This window comes from Erinaceus europaeus, chromosome 12 (assembly GCF_950295315.1).
Source record: "Erinaceus europaeus chromosome 12, mEriEur2.1, whole genome shotgun sequence".
Classification (NCBI taxonomy): domain Eukaryota; kingdom Metazoa; phylum Chordata; class Mammalia; order Eulipotyphla; family Erinaceidae; genus Erinaceus; species Erinaceus europaeus.
Genome location: NC_080173.1, coordinates 38134205 through 38152471, shown reverse-complemented (window position 1 = coordinate 38152471; position 18267 = coordinate 38134205). Strand labels below are relative to the sequence as shown.

Genomic DNA, 18267 nt, shown 5'->3' with positions numbered 1-18267 from the left:
TGTGGGCCGCCGGAGCTGGGGAACCCCCGCCTGGGCGGCGAGTTGAGGGGAGGGGCGAACGGCGGGGGGCGCCCCCATTAAAGGCCTCAGCACCCAGCTCCGTCCAATGGGACCTCCCTCTTCTAAGTCTAGTGCGTAAGCTGAGGGCGGGCGGGGGCATGCACCCCGTGCTGCAGAGGGACGCAGACCCTGGACCCTAGAGGGGAGGGCTGCAGCACCCCAGCTCCCTGCTGGCAGAAGAGGGCCTTCGGGGCGGGACGGAACCCGAGGGGGCGCTCTCCTAGGGGCGGGGCCTCTCGGGGGCGTGTCTTGGGTGGGCGGGCTGTGTCGGGGGCGGGGCCTTCACGGGAGGGCTTGTGTGGGGGTGGCCCTTTAGGGGCGGGCCTCGAGGGGGCGGGGACGGCCGGCACCTGGGTGAGGTCGCGCCGCCCCGCCCCCCCGCACTTCCGTGTGCAGCGGCGCGGGAGCAGGCGGCTGCACCCCGATCCTCTGGGCGACCCCCAGGCATCCCGACGGCCGCGTTGAGGCCGGGGCGGTCCTTCTCCGCCACCCGGCCCGGCCCTCTCCGGCCCGCACCGAACCCCGCCGGCCGGACCGGACCCTGGGCCCCGGCCGCAGAGGTGAGTGGAGCCCGGGGCCCCGGCCCCGACGTGCGGTCGCGATTCCCACAGGGCGGCCGAGCTGGCCCCCCGACCGGTTCGCGTTCGCGTCCCCGAAACCCAGCCGCTACCAGCCGGGATCCTGCTCCTGCGGCTGTCTTGCCGTCCCGCCGCCTATCCCCTCGCTGTCCCCTCTACCCGCCTGTGCCTCTCCAGCTCCTCCAGGCGCCCACGCGTCTCTCCGGACTCTCTGTCCGCCCATCTGTCTTCCTTCTCGGTCCCACTGTCCACACTCCAATCCTCCCCCACCCGCCGTCCTATCTGTCGGTCCTTAGTTCCCTGGGGTCCGGCCCCACCTTCCGCAGCCCGCAGCCCCTGGACCCCCAGACCCGCGCGGTGGCCTCGTCCCGCCCCGGGCTCCTGCCCGCCCCGCCCCGCTGCGCTTCCTCTGCCCTGTCTCTTCTTTCAGTCTCTGTGTCTCTCCGTGTCTCTCTCTCGGGGCTGGGCGTGGCTCGGGTCTCCACCATCCCGCCCTGGTGCTCCCTCGAGCCCCTCCCCCCCAACACAAACAGTCAGGGGGACTTGGTGCGAGTGTGTGTGGTGTGGGGTGGGAGGTGACCTCTGGCCCCTACTCTGTCTGCATGTGGACTGTATCCCTTTGTCGCCTACGTTTGGAGGGCCTGGTGTGTTCCCCTGGGAGGTTCACTATGCCCAGGACTTTTTCTGTGTGACGTTTTCACATGTTTAACTTGCCTGTGTGTACTGAAGCTCTCTGTGTGCCTTTGCAACTGTGTAGTGTGTGGTACATGCTACATGCTGTGTCCCTGTCAACAGCCTCTCCTGTGTCAATACACGTTTGTGTGTTGAGTGACCTCGAGTCTGTGAGCATATTTATGCTACTTATTGTGGGAGGTGTTGGGGTGCTAGCCTGAAGGGCTCAGGGAGGGGAGTGGAATATCTCTGTGAGCATGTGTGTCTGGGCACTCACTTTCATTGTGTGACCAGGCTGGCCCAGTCACCAAAGCAGGGGAACAACCCCTTGGGTTTCCTCATTCTTGCTGTGGATGGAGCTGGGCGTGGTGGACAGCCTGCAGAGGGTAGTGGTGGTGGTGAGAGAGAGAGAGAGAGAGAGAGAGAGAGAGAGAGAGAGAAGGGGGGCAGTTGTACCTGGCTGTGGTGGGAGTGAGCTCAGTGGCTGGTGTGAGTTCAATGGGACACTCCCTTTATGACTGTATCAAACTCCGCGTTTAGTGTGTGTCTGGGGAGGGTGGCGGTAACGGATTGTGGGGAACTGAGAGTGCATGGGCATGGGTGTCAGTCAGCAGTGGGGGGAGGGTGAAAAGGTTTATGCCCAGGGGCAACAGTGGTGGGAGGGAAGGTGAGAACCCCAGTATGTGTGCCTGAGCTTGTGGGAGACAGTGAGGGTGTAGGTGTGCATGCGATGTGCTGGCATCCAGCTTCTGGGCCTCCATCTCTCACTTACTGTGCTCCCTAGATTGGAGAGATGGAAAGGCAAAATTGTGGGTGTGGAGTGTTGTGATCAAGACCCCAGGCTCTAGATTCAGGAAAGACTTGGGCTCAAATATTTGCTGTACCTATTAAGACCAAGAGACCAGGGTGGTATTGCGGTAGATCATCTGTCTTGTGTGAGAGAGACCCTAGACTAGATCCCTGGTGCCACATCACATGATGGAGTTGTATTGTGGTCTCCGTCCCAATCTTCCTCAAAATGGTGGTAATAATAGTGCCTGCAAATAGCTTACCTGGATAGTGCATCCTGTGTGTGACCCAAGCTTCAGCCTGGCCATCACCAAATTTGAGGAAATGTCAATGCTGTGTCTGTCTGTTCCCCCCCTGAAAAAATGGGTCTGAAATGATGATGATAATGAAATTTTAAAAAGAGAGAACCTAGAGCCAGCTCTCTGAGCTGTTTTCTTGTCTACAGAGTGAAGAGAGTTGGTGGGAGGATCACAGGTCCTGTGTCAAAGGTCCTATCACTCAGTTTAGACCCTGTGATGAGAGCTTAGCATATGCCAAAGTCTTCATTGGTGACCACTCATCCCACTCAACTGTGTGGACCCCACTCTCAGTGAGCTGGGACTAACAAAATCCCAGCTGGCCTCTAAGCCAAGTTCCTGCTGTCTTGTGGCCACTGCCACTTGACCAGGGAGGGACATGGGAGGGAAGATAGTTGACAGAGACCCCTCCCCCTCTTCTAGCATCCAGCCCTGCTCAGCCTGTGTCAGCACTGGTGATGGGGAAGAGAGATGGGGTGGGGTTTGGAGTTGTGACTGTAGGACACTGACACCATTTAGCTGACACAGCTAATTGAAGTTTAAATTAAAATGAGAAGTAATTGAAAAATAGACATGGAGCTCAGCCCCTAGGGAGTGGGGATGCAGGGTCTTTAGCAGGAGGAAGGGACACCCTTCTGGGGAGGTGGATCTTTTTCTTTTTTTTTTTTTTAAGATATATATATATATATATATTTATTTATTCCCTTTTGTTGCCCTTATTGTTTTATTGTTGTAGTTATTATTGTTGTTATTGATGTCATCATTGTTGGATAGGACAGAGAGAAATGGAGAGAGGAGGGGAAGACAGAGAGGGGGAGAGAAAGATAGACACCTGCAGACCTGCTTCAACGTTTGTGAAGTGACTCCCCTGCAGGTGGGGAGCTCGTGGCTCGAACTGGGATCCTTACGCCCCTTGAGCTGTTCCTTGCACCTGCGCTTAACCCGCTGTGCTACTGTCCGACTCCTGTGGATCTTTTTCTTTCAGATGTAAAGTGACCTTTGCCTTCTCTCCCAGAGTCTCTCATCTTGAAGCCTTTCTCTTGCTTGCTTGCTTGCTTCCTTCCTCCCTTCCTTTCTTTTTATTATCTTTATTTATGTACTGGATAGAGAGCCAGAAATCAAGAGGGAAGGGGGTGATGGAGAGGGAGAGAGACACCTGAAACTCTGCTTCACCAATTGCAAAGATTTCCCCCAGCAAGTGGGGACCAGGACTCGAACCCCAGTCCTTGCACATTGTAACATGTGCGCTCAACCAAGTGTGCCACCACTTGGCTTCTTTTCTTTTTCTATTGGATAGGACAGAGAGAAGTTGGGAGAGAAGGGGGAGAAAGATAGACACTTGCAGATCTGCTTCACCACTCATGATGCATCGCCTCTGCAGGTGGGGAGCTGTAGGCTCAAACTGGGATCCTTGCACAGCCTGGGAACTTGAAACCAGGTCCTTGAGTATTGTAGCATATGTTGTCTACCAGATACATCCATCACCACCCAGTCCTGTTGAGGGCTCTTTTTTTTTAAGCATGTGAGGGGTGCCTCAGAAAAGTGTGAGATTCACCTGAATGAAAAGGTGCAAAGTAAGGAAGAATGTCCCTATTTATGTGGCACTCCAAGAGTGAGTGGTCCAGAAGTTGGTGTGCACATAGAGCCTTGGAACCATCTGGGGGATATAGTCTTCTTGTTTTACAGATAAGACAAACTGAGGCTCAGAGGCATCACCCCAGATGACATATTGACCATATCTGATTGCACCCCAGCCTGGAGATTAGGGACCTCTTTCTTGCTGCCTCTAGGCCTCTCAGCATATCTAGATACTAGACATCATCTGGAAGGGCTAAGATACAACAGTCTCAGCCCTAGCACAGAGTAGGCATAGAGCCAGTGCCCATGGAAGATTGGGTGCCCCTACACTTTATTTAACAAAATAAAAAGCCAAGTAGGTACGCAGGGGCTATGGTGTCAGAACTAGGTGAGGCAGAGCTGGCATAGTGGGCCATGCCCGAGCTGGTTGATGGGGAGAGCCTGTTTGGCGGCTTCCAGCTCAGCTGTTTTCTCTTGTTCCTGCAGGTCTGCCGGGAACTGGCCTGGGAAGTGGCCCAGCTGAGGGCGGCGGGCCTGCTGTTCTTGGTGGCTATTGCCTGGCTGTCGCCACAGCTGGAGCAGCACTGAGGGCTGAGGGGAGCCAGCAGCCCAGGTAAGACACTTGGGCAGAGGGAAATTGTGTGGGGGATTCTTCCTCTGTGGAGCCCCTGGCTCCCCTTATGCCTTGGGCCTGTGTTGGGGGATGAGCACCCAGAGTTCTTGGTCTGGAGGAGGGGTCTAGGCACCCAGAAGGTACAGCTATGTGAGCTTGTCTCTTTGGGGGGGAGACAGGTCTGTCTCTTTTGGCTGGAGGCCCTAGAAAGCCTTAGTCTCTCTGGACTTGGCATATTCTCTCTCTCTCTCTCTCTCGTTTGTTTTCCTTTATTTGATAGTATAGAAAGAATTGGAGAGGGGAGAGTAGAGAGGGAGAGAGACAGATACCTGCAGACCTGCTTCATTGCTTGTGAAGCTTCCCCCCTGCAGGTGAGGAGTGTAGGCTCAAACCCAGGTCCATGCACATGGTAATATGTGTACTTAACCAGGTGCATCACCACCCAGCCACCTTTCTCTCTCTCCCTCTCCCTCTCTGTCTCTCTCTTTAAGATTTTTTATCTGTTGGGAGTCAGGCGATAGTGCAGTAGGTTAAGTGCACGTGGCGCGAAGCACAAGGACCGGCTCAAGGATCCTAGTTTGAGCCCCCAGCTCCCCACCTGCAGGGGAGTCACTTTCTCTCCCCCTCTTTGTCTTCCCCTCCCCTCTCTATCTCTGTACTATCAAACAATGACGACATCAATAACAACAACAATAACAACTATAACAGCAATAAAAAACAAGGGCAACAAAAATGGAAAATAAATAAATATTAAAAAAAAGATTTATTTATTTGTTAAAATGCAGACAAAGGGGTGGGGAGAACCAAAGTATTACTCTGGCACATGTAATGGTGAGGCTTGAACTTGAGACCTCATGCTTTTAGGTCCAAAGCTCTAACCACTATACTGTCTCCTTGGCCACACTGGCATTCTCTTTTGTGAGATGGGTGGTGGACATCTGGCCCAGAGCTGGCTTCTGGACCATAAAAGAGACCTGGAGCCCACTGGTGTTCTGGAGCAAGGTGTGATGACACTTTGTTAATCACCTACAGAGAAGTTCATGTGCCAAGCTTTGAGGGAGTACAGAGATCAATCTTCCCCTTGTGCCACATGGGGAGACAGGTTTGCCCCGAGCCCCTCTGTTGGCTGGACACAAAGCTGGGAATGGACTGAAGTCTTCCATCTGTCAACACAACTGACCACTCTTAATTCTTCTGTTTCCCATCTTCACTGGGGACAGAAGAAGGTCTCTAATTTCTCTTCTCGAGCTCTCAGGTTCAGAGTGGACTGGGAAAACTCAGGAATGACAAAGAAGTGGCCCAGGAGGTGGCACAGTGGGTAAAGCATTGGATCTTCAAGTATGAGGTCCTGAGTTCCATCCCTGTCATTGTATGTGCCAGAGCTGATGCTCTGCTTCTGTCTCTCTCTCTCTCTCTCTCTCTCTTACCCTCCCCCTCCCCTCATAAATAAATAATAGAATAGAATAGAATAGATCAGTGGGGGTTGAGCTCCCTGATCCTGACTCTGGGGAAGAAGGGGCAGGAGGTTAGAGTACTCATTCTGTGGTGTGGGGATGGGGGCTTCCACTGGGTTACCTTTTATTTATCCTGTCCCTAGCCCTACTAGAAGGAGGTGTCATACCCTTGGCCAGCTTGGGGCCTCTGCTACCTGAATCCAAGAGGACTGAGCCTCAAAGTTCTATGCATTTGCCTAAGAAGTTCTATGCATTTGCCTTGGAAGCAGCCCCCATTCAGCCCTTTAATATTACCTACCTAGCTGGTACCAATACACAGGTGTCCACTGGGAATATGAGCCCGATGACAGACCCACAAGTGCACACATGCACACACAGACACACATATTGCGCTGCAGGCATGCTCTAACATGCATGTAGACTCTTATCAATTGTCTTAGGTACCTGCCTACACACAGCATGCTATCTATGCCCATTCCAGGTCAGACAAGGGGTCCTACTCCTGGTTGGTTGGAGGCCTGGCTATGACCTCAGGTGTCCCCGGGAAGCAGGTCCCTCTTGGAGTTGGGCTTTGCCTTTCTGTCCGCCCTGGCCAGACCTGCAGCCTGAGCAGGGCTGGGCATAGGGCTCGGGCTGTGTGTCAGGAGGAGCCAAGTCAGCTGTGCTGGTACAGTTTGTGGTGGCTGCCACAGAGGAGGAAGTGGGCTGCCTTTGGTCATGGGCCAAGGTGCTGCCAGGTGGATGGGCACCCTGTCTCCCACTCACCATGTCCTTGCCTGCTGGCAATGGGGAAACTGGGCTCAGGGCTGGGCAGGCCAGCTGGTGCTTCTCCTGGGGCAGCTGAGCACTTTCCAGGGCCTGTGCCCAAGGGAAAGGGCCATCCAGCCCAGGCATTTCCGGAGCCTCACTTCCTCTGGGCTGCCCAGGAAGTGGTTGCAGAGTGGGACTGACCAGCCCTCCGCCTGTGGCCTGCCCCACCCTGGCCTTGTCTGGCCAGTAGATGCAGCCAACTGGCCAGGTTCTGCCCTAGCCGGCAATGGCCAGGCCTTGATGGAGGTCAGGGTTCGAGGCCGAGGTCATAAAGTTTCCACAGCCTCCTATCTCTGATTCTGATTCCTCCCTCCTTCCCAGCCTGTTGGCCAGGCCTCCAGACTCCAAATGTCAGGTCCGAAGGCCACAGGCATCATCCTGCAGTTCTAGGGAGCCCCAGGAATGATCCTGAGCCAGTGGTGTGGACCCCCAGTTCCTTAATTTCCCTCTGGACAAATAAGACAGTAATAGCATCCACCTTTGTGGGGGCTGTGCCAGAAAACAACAGATAATGCATGCAAAGCAGCTAGCACCCTGCCTGTAGCATTGTCAGTGTTTAATGAGTGGAAACTGTAGTTATATAAAGCACTTAGCACCGGGGTGGTGGAAACTGTTCATACCACGGCAGGTGGGCTCTCTGATGGGATATTATTGTCTGACTGACACCTGGCACTGGCCCATTGAGGTAAGGGCCCTGCAGGACCGTGGCTCCCTCACCCCCTCCTTTGTAGCAGGGACGGAAGTTTCCAGCAGTGGTGCACTTGATTCCTGTCCTTGGAGGAGCTCCTGGGTGGAGCAGCCATGCCCACTCGGTGCCTGGCCCTCTCTCTCACTCCTGAGTCTGTCTCCCCCTCACTCCTTTTCAAAGAGAGGACAATAGAGCTCATGACTTGGTGGGTGTGGGAGAGAAGAGGCAGGCTGCTGCCACCTGCTATCCTTCAGGATGTCCTGAGGCCCCCGCCTCTGCACTGCCCTCTCACCCTAGGATGATGGGCTTGGAGTAGGGTGGTGATGAGGGCATGGGCAGTGAGACCTCCTGCCAGCCTGCCTCCCTTCAGACCCCAGGAGTCAGCCATGGGTCTGGGTGAGGGGGTAGATATCTGGGGCTAATAGAGGCCTTGGGGGGTTTGGGGGAGCTAGAAATCCACACAACCATCCATTCTTGACTGGTAGCAGCTGGTGGCAAGGACTGGCCCGTCTTAAGGACAGTCGGGAATTTTGCCCAGTGAGGCTGGGACTGAACTTTGCCCTTTATACCTAGGGAAGAAGGCTGGGCATCTTGGCTGTTGAAGAACAGTGATTATGGTATGGTAGGCAGAGGCCAAGAGTCTGGAGACAAGGGTCAGGCTAGGAGTGTGAGGGTGGTGGCCTGGGAGGTGGCACATTTAATGGGGTGCTGGACTCTCAAGCATAAGAGTGTGAGTGGGGACAGGCTCTGTGCACGTGTCACACAGGTCTGGGTTCAGATCCCTGCTGGCTGTTTCCCAGCTGTGTGCTCTGTGCCATGCTGGCCTCAGTGGCCCCATTTGTGAAATGGACAAATCAGAGAGCCTCCACCAGGGTCTGAGTAACAGCAGGAACTGTGTGTGTGTTGGGCCAGTGCAGGAAGGCTGAGCATGAGTGCTGAGCTCCGAAGTGGGAAGGAACTTGATTTTGGGGGGAACTGAAAGGCATCCCATGGCTGGGGCAGAGGGCAAAGGGTGGGCAGTGACCAGGAGGTCATGGGGCGGGGGGTGGTTCACACAGGCATTGAGTAGGAAGTAGAGTGCTTGCAAAGGATGCCTGAGCAGGTGGGACTGAAGGTCTACTTTGTCCTTGTGCTTTGACCTGAGCCTGTACAGCTCTGACTGGTGGTGGCTCTGGGAGTTGAACCTGTGATCTCTTATATGTATGTGATGTGTAATGCAGCAAGGATGGGTGACAGGTGAAGAGAGGGGGAACCCTTGAGGACCAGCTGCCGGGGCAAAAGTGCCATGGTGTAGCTGCATCCAGCCCCATGCCTGGCAGCAGTGACACTGCTAGGAGATGAGGCCACCAGACTGGAGACCCTGGGGAGGCCTGTATGGCCATGTCTAGACACCTATGGTGTGGAGGGAGAAGGGGACCCAAGAGACTGTGGTTCAGGAGGTGGAGACATGCACCCCAGACCGTTGAGGAGAGGGGGCAGCAGGCCTATGTTAGGGGCTTTCCAAAGCTCCTTATAAGGCAGGGATGGCTATCCCTCGAAGGTTCCCGCCAAGGTGCCCAGGAGAACGGGCTTGTGGTGGCTGAACTTCTGTTTCCACAACAGCCTGGAGCTTTGAAGCATGTCTGTGGCTGTGTTGGGTAAATAGACTTGGCAGGCAGCCAGGGCCCAGGGTCCATCAGGGGGCATTTTAATGGGGCCTGAGATGGATAATAAGAGTGAAGAGAGCAGGGAAGGCTGCATGGGGGCACTGCAAGGTTGAGGGCTATGGTGGTTGGCCAGCTGTGGAGGTCATAGTGTTGACACTACTCTTGGCATACCTCCCAGGTATAGCAGCAGAGGATGCCAGGGTGCTATGACCCAGATCACAAGTGCCCCTGGGGGACAGGTCTGAGATGGACCTCCATACCCAGGTTCCCCCATCCCCACCCTATCATTTTCTGTTTGCTGCCCCTGTGGCTGACACCCTACTGTCCCACTTTTCTCTATTTATTTGTTTGTTTATTTATTATTGGATAGACAGAGAAATTGAGAGGGTAGGGGGAGAAAGAAAAAGAGAGGGATACCTGCAGCCCTACTTAACCACTAGTAAAGCTTTCCCCTACAGTTGGTGACAGGGGCTCAAACCCGGGTCCTTTCACACTGTAATGTGTGTGCTTAAGCAGGTGTGCCACCACCTGGCCCCCTGTCCCACATTTCTGTAGTTGTCCGATACATTAAAAAATATATACACACACACATTGAGAGGGGTAGAGAGAGACAACTGCAGCCCTGCTTCACCACTCATGAAGCTCCCCCCCCCCCCCAGGTGAGGACTTGGGGCTTTAATTTGGGCCCTTGCTCATGGTATCATGTGCACTCAATGGGTGTGCCACTGCCTGGCCCTCCATAAACTTTTCTTTTTATGTATATATGTATGTATGTATGTATTTATTTCCCTTTTTTTGCCCTTGTTTTATTGTTGTAGTTATTGATGTCATCATTGTTGGATAGGACAGAGAGAAATGGAGAGAGGTGGGGAAGACAGAGAGGGGGAGAGAAAGATAGACACCTGCAGACCTGTTTCACCACTTGTGAAGCAACTCACCTGCAAGTGGGGAGCCAGGGGCTCAAACTGGGGATCCTCATGCCAGTCCTTGAGCTTAACCCACTATACTACCGCCCGACTCCCCCAAATAACTTTTCTTAATTAGCGACAGAGAAGCAGAGATAGAGTGAGGAGACTACAGCACTGAAGCTTTCTTCCGTGTGTGTGTGGGGGGGGTGGGGGCTGGGTTCAAACCTGGGTCATGCACATGGCAAAGCAGCCACTGTCCAAGTGAGCTATTTCACAGGCCATCTCCTCTCTCTAGATTTCTTCCTGAAAGCCCGCAGTGGGGAGAGGCTCTGCCTCGGCCCTGCTACCTTGGGATGGATAACAAGTCTTAGGTGGCCTTCCTGCTTGCTCCCAAATGTCAAATGGATATCAGCAATCAGGAAATCCCAGGACTGGAAGGATGCCTTGTAGGTGCTGACAGGAGTGAACTTGGGAGCCAGCACCATGAGGCTGGGGGGAACAGCCATTCTTATCCCCAGGCACAGCCTGGCTTTACGAAGGGCCCCTCCACCTCCCTGCCTGGGGCTGCCCCATTGGCTCTGTGGTTTCTGCTTTATAGTCAGTTTCTGCACTTAAGTCTAGTGCTGGGTGGAGGTCATGTGTGGGGTGCCTGCAGGGCCACCCCCACCTGCACAGGTGTGAGCCAGGCCTGTGACTGCCACCTGGGACCCCGGCCTCCTGCTCAGATGGATGGGTGGGGGAGCCTGCCCAGAACATGCTCTCCAGTCCTATCCTGCCCCCAGCCACTCTGGCATTCTCGTGGGGCTGAGGGTATTCTTTCACCCTCATTGAAGAGGCCTTTCCCTTCCATTGTACCCTGGGGGCCACCTTTGGCCTTTGCTCATACCAGGCCCTGCCCAGGTCTGTGTGGGTCCTTCCAGGCTATGAGTTATCTCTGAGCCTGTCTGGAGTCTCTGGGCGTGTGTGTTCACGCCAGGATCTTCTCTTTCTCTTTCATTCTCTCTCTCTGCACAGAGGCCTTGAGCAGGTATAATCCCTATGCTCCCAGGTCAGTTTTTTTCATTCCTTTTAGAGTCACACAGAGGAAGAAACACCATGGTACCTCTCCATCACTGTGGAGCTTCCCCTGGTGCTATGGTCCTCCTGTACAGTGTAAGGGTTTGAACCTAGGAAGACAAGCATGACAAGGTATGCTCTCCCGGGTGAGCTGTCTCCTAGACTTCATTGGAGCTCTGTGCTGGTGAACACACAGGCTGTTAGCCCCCTTTGTCTCACATGAGAACGAAGTGTGTGTGTGGGCGTGTGTTTCAAGGTGTGTGTGGCACTGAGTCATCCTGCAAGAGAGAGAGAAAGAGAGAGAGATAACCAGCTGAAAGCAGGGCTCTCATGTGTAGGGATGTGTGTGTGTGTGTGTGTGTGTGTGTGTGTGTGTGTGTGTGTGTGTGTGTTTTGGCAAGTGTGCCTGTGTGTGCCTCCGTGTGACTATTCCAGGAGAGGCCTCACCCTGGCTTGAACAGAGGCCCCCTTATCCTCAGCCCTGCCATGGAGGGACCTTTTATTTCTTTCAGGGATGCCTGGAACCCTCTGACTGAGCTCTAGGCTTCCTAGCCCCCAGTTAGCTGTGCACAAGATCCTGCCCTGCCCTGTGCTGACAGGGACAGGTGTGTGCTTAGTACTGCCAGGCCCCACATTCTGTTCCTCGGGCCCATGGACTCTGGCTGCCCAACTCATCCTTCCACTTGAAGCCTCCCTTATCACCCCAGCCATAGGATAGGCCCCCCCCACCTTTTTTTTTCCCATCTGGGGTTATCACTGGGCTTCAGTGCCTGCGTTATGAATCCACTGCTCCTGTGGCCACTTTTCGATTTTTTTTTTTTAATAGGACAAAGAAATTGAGAGGGGAGGGGAAGATAGAGAGGGGAAGAGAAATATAGACACCTGCAGACCTGTTTTACTGCTTGTGGAGTAACCACTCTGCAGGTGGGGATCCTTGCACTTTGTACTATGTGTGTTTAACCCGATGTGCCACTTCCCAGCCCCTACCATAGGCCCTTCTAGACTCAGCCCCTCTCACTGCCTGAATGCCATGTGGCCTTACCTCCTTTGAAATTGCATGTTTATGCAGGTGGCGCAAAGCGCAGGGACCGGCATAAGGTTCCCAGTTCAAGCCCCCGGCTCCCCACCTGCAGGGGAGTCGCTTCACAAGCGGTGAAGCAGGTCTGCGGGTGTCTGTGTTTCTCTCCCCCTCTCTGTCTTCCCTGCCTCTCTCCATTTCTCTCTGTCTTGTCCAACAACAATGACATCAATCATAACTACAACAATAAAACAAGGGAAACAAAAGGGAATAAATAATAAATAGAAAAATAAAAAAAAAAAGAAATTGCATGTTTATGTGGCTACTCCTCACCAGACTGATGGTTTTATTTTTTGCAAAGCCAGGGCCTCGTGCATGTGCAATTTCACTTCTCTGGGCTGCTTTTCATTCAGAGACAGAGTGAGAGCAAGACACCAAACATAGCCTGGAGCTTCTTCTGGGACCACAGTACCTACCATGTAGTGCTGGGGCTCAAATTTAAATCATGTATATATCAAGGCACGTACTCAATGTATTGAACTCTCTCTGCCCCTAGCCCATGAGTTTCACCAGTGATGTGTTTGGTCACTCCAGTAGCCACTGCCTGGACCTCCTATAGAGCTGGGAGTGACCTGGGGTCAGGCTGCCCTTTCTCCATTGTGTGCAGAGTCGTGTCATTACACAGATGTGTTTTTTAAATTTTTATTTATCCCCTTTTGTTGCTCTTGTTTTATTATTGCTGCTGTTGTTGATGTTGTCGTTGTTGGATACGACAGAGAGAAATGAAGAGAGGTGGGGAAGACAAGGGGAGAGAAAGACAGACACCTGCAGACCTGCTTCACCGCCTGTGAAGTGATGCCCCTGCAGGTGGGGAGCCGGGGGCTTGAACTGGGATCTTTACTGCTTGTCCTTGTGCTTTGCACCACAAGCTCTTAACCCACTGTGCTACCGCCCAACTTCCGACACAGATGTGTTTTTCTGGAAGGCCTCTAGGATATGAGGGCTGAGGACATTGGGCTAGTGCACCCCCAAACCTTAGAGCAGATCCTCAGCATCATAATACCTCAGTCTCCCAGGCTCACTGCTAGGTCACATGAGGGGGGAGCAGCAGGCTTGCTGGGAATTAGTAAGGACCCCAGCACTTTGGAACCAACTGGAAGGTGACAGAATTCCAAAGAACTTTCTGACTGAGAGTGTAGCCAGGAGTGGTGATGGGGGGGGGGGGGGTGGCACTGAAGAAGTTGGGATGTTTAGCTCAAGGAGTGAAGGCTATCCCCATGAAGAAGCTGTTGGGGGAAATGACACAGCCAGCACATGTCACCACCCCTGCTTCCGTCCCAGGGTAAAAGGAACGTGGGGGTTGGGGGACTGGGCACAATGAAAGTTCTCAATCACTCCTGACCTATCTTCCTGCTCAGCCCATTGGCCAGTTTCCTGATTTGTGAAACCTCTGCTGCCTCCTGGCCCCCCTTGTGGGAAGTGTCCACCCTGAGACTCTGCCGGTCTGTTAACACTCACCTACCCACCCACCCAGCAGCCTGTGCCACACCTGGCACCCTCCCTGTAGCACCTGTGCCAGGGCCTGCCCCCCTTCCTGTGCCTCCTCTCTCTTCCCTTCCCATCACCCCTCAAGGTGCGTTTGAGCCAGACCCTGGGGACCCCAGGCAGGGCCTGCACCTCTGGGAATGCTTAGGCCCAGTCCACTCAGTCTTGGCCTTCCTGGTTTAGGTGGCAGGATCCAGCCCCCAAACTGGGCATATGTACAGGAGGGGTGTATCCTATACCCTCAGGGCCTGACCCCAGACTGCAGGCTCAGGGGTCACTCCCCTCTTTGTGAGAGGCCCCCATCTACCTTGATGCAAGTTCCCCAAGAGGCTGTCCAGGCCTCTCTTGTTTTTCACGGGAACTTCACCTGGAAAGGGCCCTGTGGAGGCAGCCAGCCTGGCTGGGTCTGAGGATCTGGGGACCCTCAGGGAGGACCTCAGTTTCTACTCTGCACCAGAGAACAGTGAGCACATCCATCATATATATGTATATATATTAGATAGGGACAGAGAGAAATTGAGAGAGAAAAGGGCAATAGAAAGGGAAAGAGAGACAGAGACACCTACAGCACTGTTCCACCACTTGTGAAACTTCCTTCCTGCAGGTGGGGACCAGGGGCTTGAACTGAGGGCCTCTTGTACTGTAGCTTGTGTGCTACTGGGTGCTCTACGACCCAGCCCCTCATGTATCTCTTTTTAAAGGTTTATTTAATTTATTCCATGTGGAGGGGAGCAAGGAAGAGTTTTGCATGAGATGAGAGAGAGAGAGGTAAGGAGAGAGAGAGAGAGGCATATAAAGAGAGGTCTAGCATCACTCTGGAACTTCAGGTGTACAAGTCCAGTGCTCTCCCAGCTGAGCCATCTCCCCAGCTGCTCCAGGTCCACCTCTTCCAGATAGTTTGGCTCATTTGTGCCTTTATCAAAATTGTCATCCAACGAGTCAGATGTGATTACTGAAGGCCATCCCTGTTCACACCTGTGGGCCACACCCCCACCCGCCTCCTCTGCTAGAGCACTCACACCCCAGAGGGACTCCAACCCATCACTCTGGGGTTGGCCCTGCCCTCTGCTCTGGCTGGGATAGTGAGGCAGGGGTCTAGGGCCCTGGAGAAGATGGCTCACCTCCCTGCCTGGCATGGCACTGCCTTTCTTTCTCACTGTGCCAGGCTGGGGAGCAGGGCCAGCACTCCTTGGCCCTTCATCCAGTGCCACCAGGCTCCCCAAGTGCTAAGAAGCAGCAGAGCTGGAGGCAAGGGTTCAAGGGTCTGCATGAGCTCAAAAGGGATGGGGGTAGCCCATCTGCTTACTTTCTTTGTTCTTCCCTGTCTGCTCTGTCCTACCCAGAGAGAGAGAGAGAGAATATGTTTCTTTGTGTCTGCTCCTGATAGTTCTGTCTCTTTCTCTGTCCCCACACTTCTCTGCACTTCTTCCTGACCTGACACACTGTATCGGGTCTTGGAGCTGGGTAGTTGTGCACCTGGTTGAGCGCACACATTTTAGTGTGCAAAGACCTTGGTTCAAGCCCCCAGCCCCCACCTGTGGCAGGAAGTTTCATGAGTAGCAGAGCAGGTATCTTGCTTTCTCTCTTCATCTCTATCTCCCCTTCTGTTTTTCTCTGTCTTTTTAACAAAGGGGGAAAGTGGGCACCAGGAGCAGTGGATTCATCATGCAGGCACTCAAACCCCAGTAACAATCTGGGTGGTGAAAGAAAGAAGGGGCTGGCCCCAGATCCTTTTGTGCTGCTCACCTACTGTGTGAGATTGGCAAATTGCTGAGTCTCTGTGAGCCTGTTTGGTTCTGACCTCCTGGATGAACTTAAGTGGCAAAGCAAGTTGGTGCTACTGCAAGGTTCCAGTTGGTGTGTGGCTCATTTCTAGAAAGAAAAATTATTTTTTAATTTTTTAAAAAAATCTTTATTTATTAGAGAAGCCAGAAATGGAGAGGGAAGGGGATGACAGAAGAGGAGAGAGACAGAGAGACACCTGCAGCCCTGCTTTACCACTTGTGAAGCTTTCCCCCTGCAGGTGGGGACTGGGAGCTTGAACCTGGCTCCTTGCAGACTATAGCCTGTGTGCTCAGCCAGGTGTGCCACCACCCAGCCCCTAAGAAAAATTAATTTTTTTAAATGTATTTATTAAGGAAAGAGGAATAGAACATCTCTCTCAAGCTTCTTCTTCTTCTAGCGTTTGCCCTTCTTCCGTAGCCAGTCAACAGCGTCAGGTTGAAAGCTGTCAGGAGCTGCTTGTTGCTGGCTTTGAAAGTGACTGGGATCCATGTGGATTCAGTCGGCTAGGAAGGATCGTCAGTTTCCCCAATGAATGGGTACTCACGGGATGCACCACGAGAAGGTCGATCCAATGCATCCCATCTCTCAAGCTCTGTACATGTGATGCTGGGAATGGAACTCAAAAGCCTGTGCTTGAGAGTCCAGTGCTTTATCCCCTGCGCCCCTTCCTAGGCTGAAGAGCTAATCCTCATTGGTGGGGAAGCTGAGTCACTGCTGTAGCAGGCTGCCTCCCTTGTGGGCTGGAGGAGCAGGACAGACCCCTGCATGGAGTCCAGCCCCTGCTGGCTGAGCTGCTGGCCTTCCTCTGGGGCTTTGGGACCTGCCCCTATTTGCATGGGGGGTATAAATAGCCAGTACTCTTTGGCTTGTTGCCATGAAGGACCTCACTCTGCTAATGGTAGAAGACTAGGTTCTGTAGTATCTCCCTCCTGGGGTCCCACAGAGCATCTGGTGGTGGAAGAGATGGTAGGGCCTGGCCAGATTCCCTGCTCTGGTTCAGTTCTAGGAGCTTGGAGCCCATGGGCTGACTCTAGAGTGAGCCTGAGTAGCTCCAGGGCATTCATGGGTCCTTCCTTTTGTGAGGCTGCCACCTGGCTGTGCTGTTTGGGCTCAGGGCTCCCCGAGGTTGTGGTTTTCCCTTCAGTGTCTTCAGTGAGTAGAGCTGCTCTTGTGGGCTTGGAGGGCCACAGGGCAGGCCTATGGGGTGGCTGGGTTCCCCCTTCCCCCACCACCACCTTCCTAGGGCTTCCTTCACTTCATTAGTTCTGAGGCCTGGGAGGCCATGGGTGTGTGTGTATGTATGTGTGTGTGTGTCACTGTGGGAAGGAGGCATGTCAGCAGGCATGAGGTGCACCTGTGACTCCAGCCTAAGCAGGTTGTGTTCCTGGGGTCTGCTTTCCTTACTAGAGGAGTGGGATCAGTGAGCAAGACTATCTCTCCCCCAGGGTGGGGAGCAGGGTGGAGACGATGCAGTGTGCTTTATAAACTATGAAGGGGGGTGCACAGGTTAGAAATGGGTACTGAAAGCAGTAGTAGCAGGGTGAGAGTAGTAGCAGGGTCTCTGAGTACCTTTTTTATTGCATTTAATTCATTTTTTATTAATTAGAAAGAGAAGTAGAGCATATCATTGGCACATATGATGAAGGGCAGGGCCAGGGGAGCTGCCCTGACCTGTGCTATGCAGGGACTTTGTCAGCAATCTAAATTTCCCCAAGGAGCACTTAGCTGGGAGCTCCAGGCCAGGCAGGATGATGAAAGAGACACTGGGTTTTTTTGTTTGTTTGCCAGAGTTTTTGGAACACTGACCATAACCCCTGCCCATCTCCCACACCCTCAGCGGGGCCAGGAGGCTCATTCTTTGTTTCACTATTAACCTAGTGAGTACTGGCCCCAAGCCACCCCTACACAGGCCCTCCAGGGCACACATTATCACGCCTCTGCATCCACAGGGCTCCAGTCCGAGGCAGCCAGCACCACTGCAGAGAGACTTTAGGAGGGGCCCTGACTAGTATCAATCAGTCTTTGGGCTTTGGGGCCTGGGGGGACTGGCCTCCCTGGAGCCAGGCTGCAGGCTGAGGTCAGTGTTTCCTGTGAGCTCATCTGGGCCCGAGCTGGCAACTGCATGTGGGGGGGGGGGGGGGAGCTGGGGCCGGACATGTGCACACACAGTGGCCTGAGTGTCCCCTTGTAGCTCGGGGCTCAGTGTGGAAAGTGTACACCTGCACCCTGGATTGAGCACTTGCCCCCGATCCTCGGGCTCTGGAGCCCCTGTATGTGTGGATGTCCTACAAATAGCAACCCAGGTGACTATCTGCATTACTGAGAGTGACCCCCAATTTGAGGAACTATGAGAGAGGCTGGTTGGTGGGGCCCAAGGCTGTGGTAGGAAAAGTTCTAAAAAAGCACATTCAGAGGGAGTTGGACGGTAGCACAGTGGGTTAAGTGCACGTGGCATGAAGCGCAAGGACAAGTAAGGATCCCGGTTCAAGCCCCCAGTTTCCCACCTGCAGGGGAGTCGCTTCACAGGTGGGGAAGCAGGTCTGCAGGTGTCTATCTTTCTCTCCCCCTCTCTGTCTTCCCCATATCTCTCCATTTCTCTCTGTCCTATATAACAGTGACATCAGTAACAACAACAAAAATGACTACAACAACAATAAAAAAAACAACAAGGGCAACAAAAGGGAAAGTAAATAAATTAATTTTAAAAAAGCACGTTTAGAATTAAAGTCATCTCTCTCTCTCTCTCTCTCTCTCTCTCTCCCTCTCATTCT

The 18267-nt window shown here is 53.6% G+C and overlaps 1 protein-coding gene across 1 annotated transcript in view; it reads left to right on the top strand.

Annotated features, from left to right (window-relative positions):
* Nucleotides 1–351: 351 nt before the first annotated feature.
* Nucleotides 352–18267, top strand: part of PRKCD (protein kinase C delta) — a 32963-nt gene continuing 15047 nt past the window's right edge. The window contains exons 1-2 of the mRNA XM_016189607.2: nt 352–620; nt 4460–4586. The gene's annotated coding sequence lies outside the window, so the exon portion shown is untranslated. The remainder of the gene's footprint in view (nt 621–4459; nt 4587–18267) is intronic.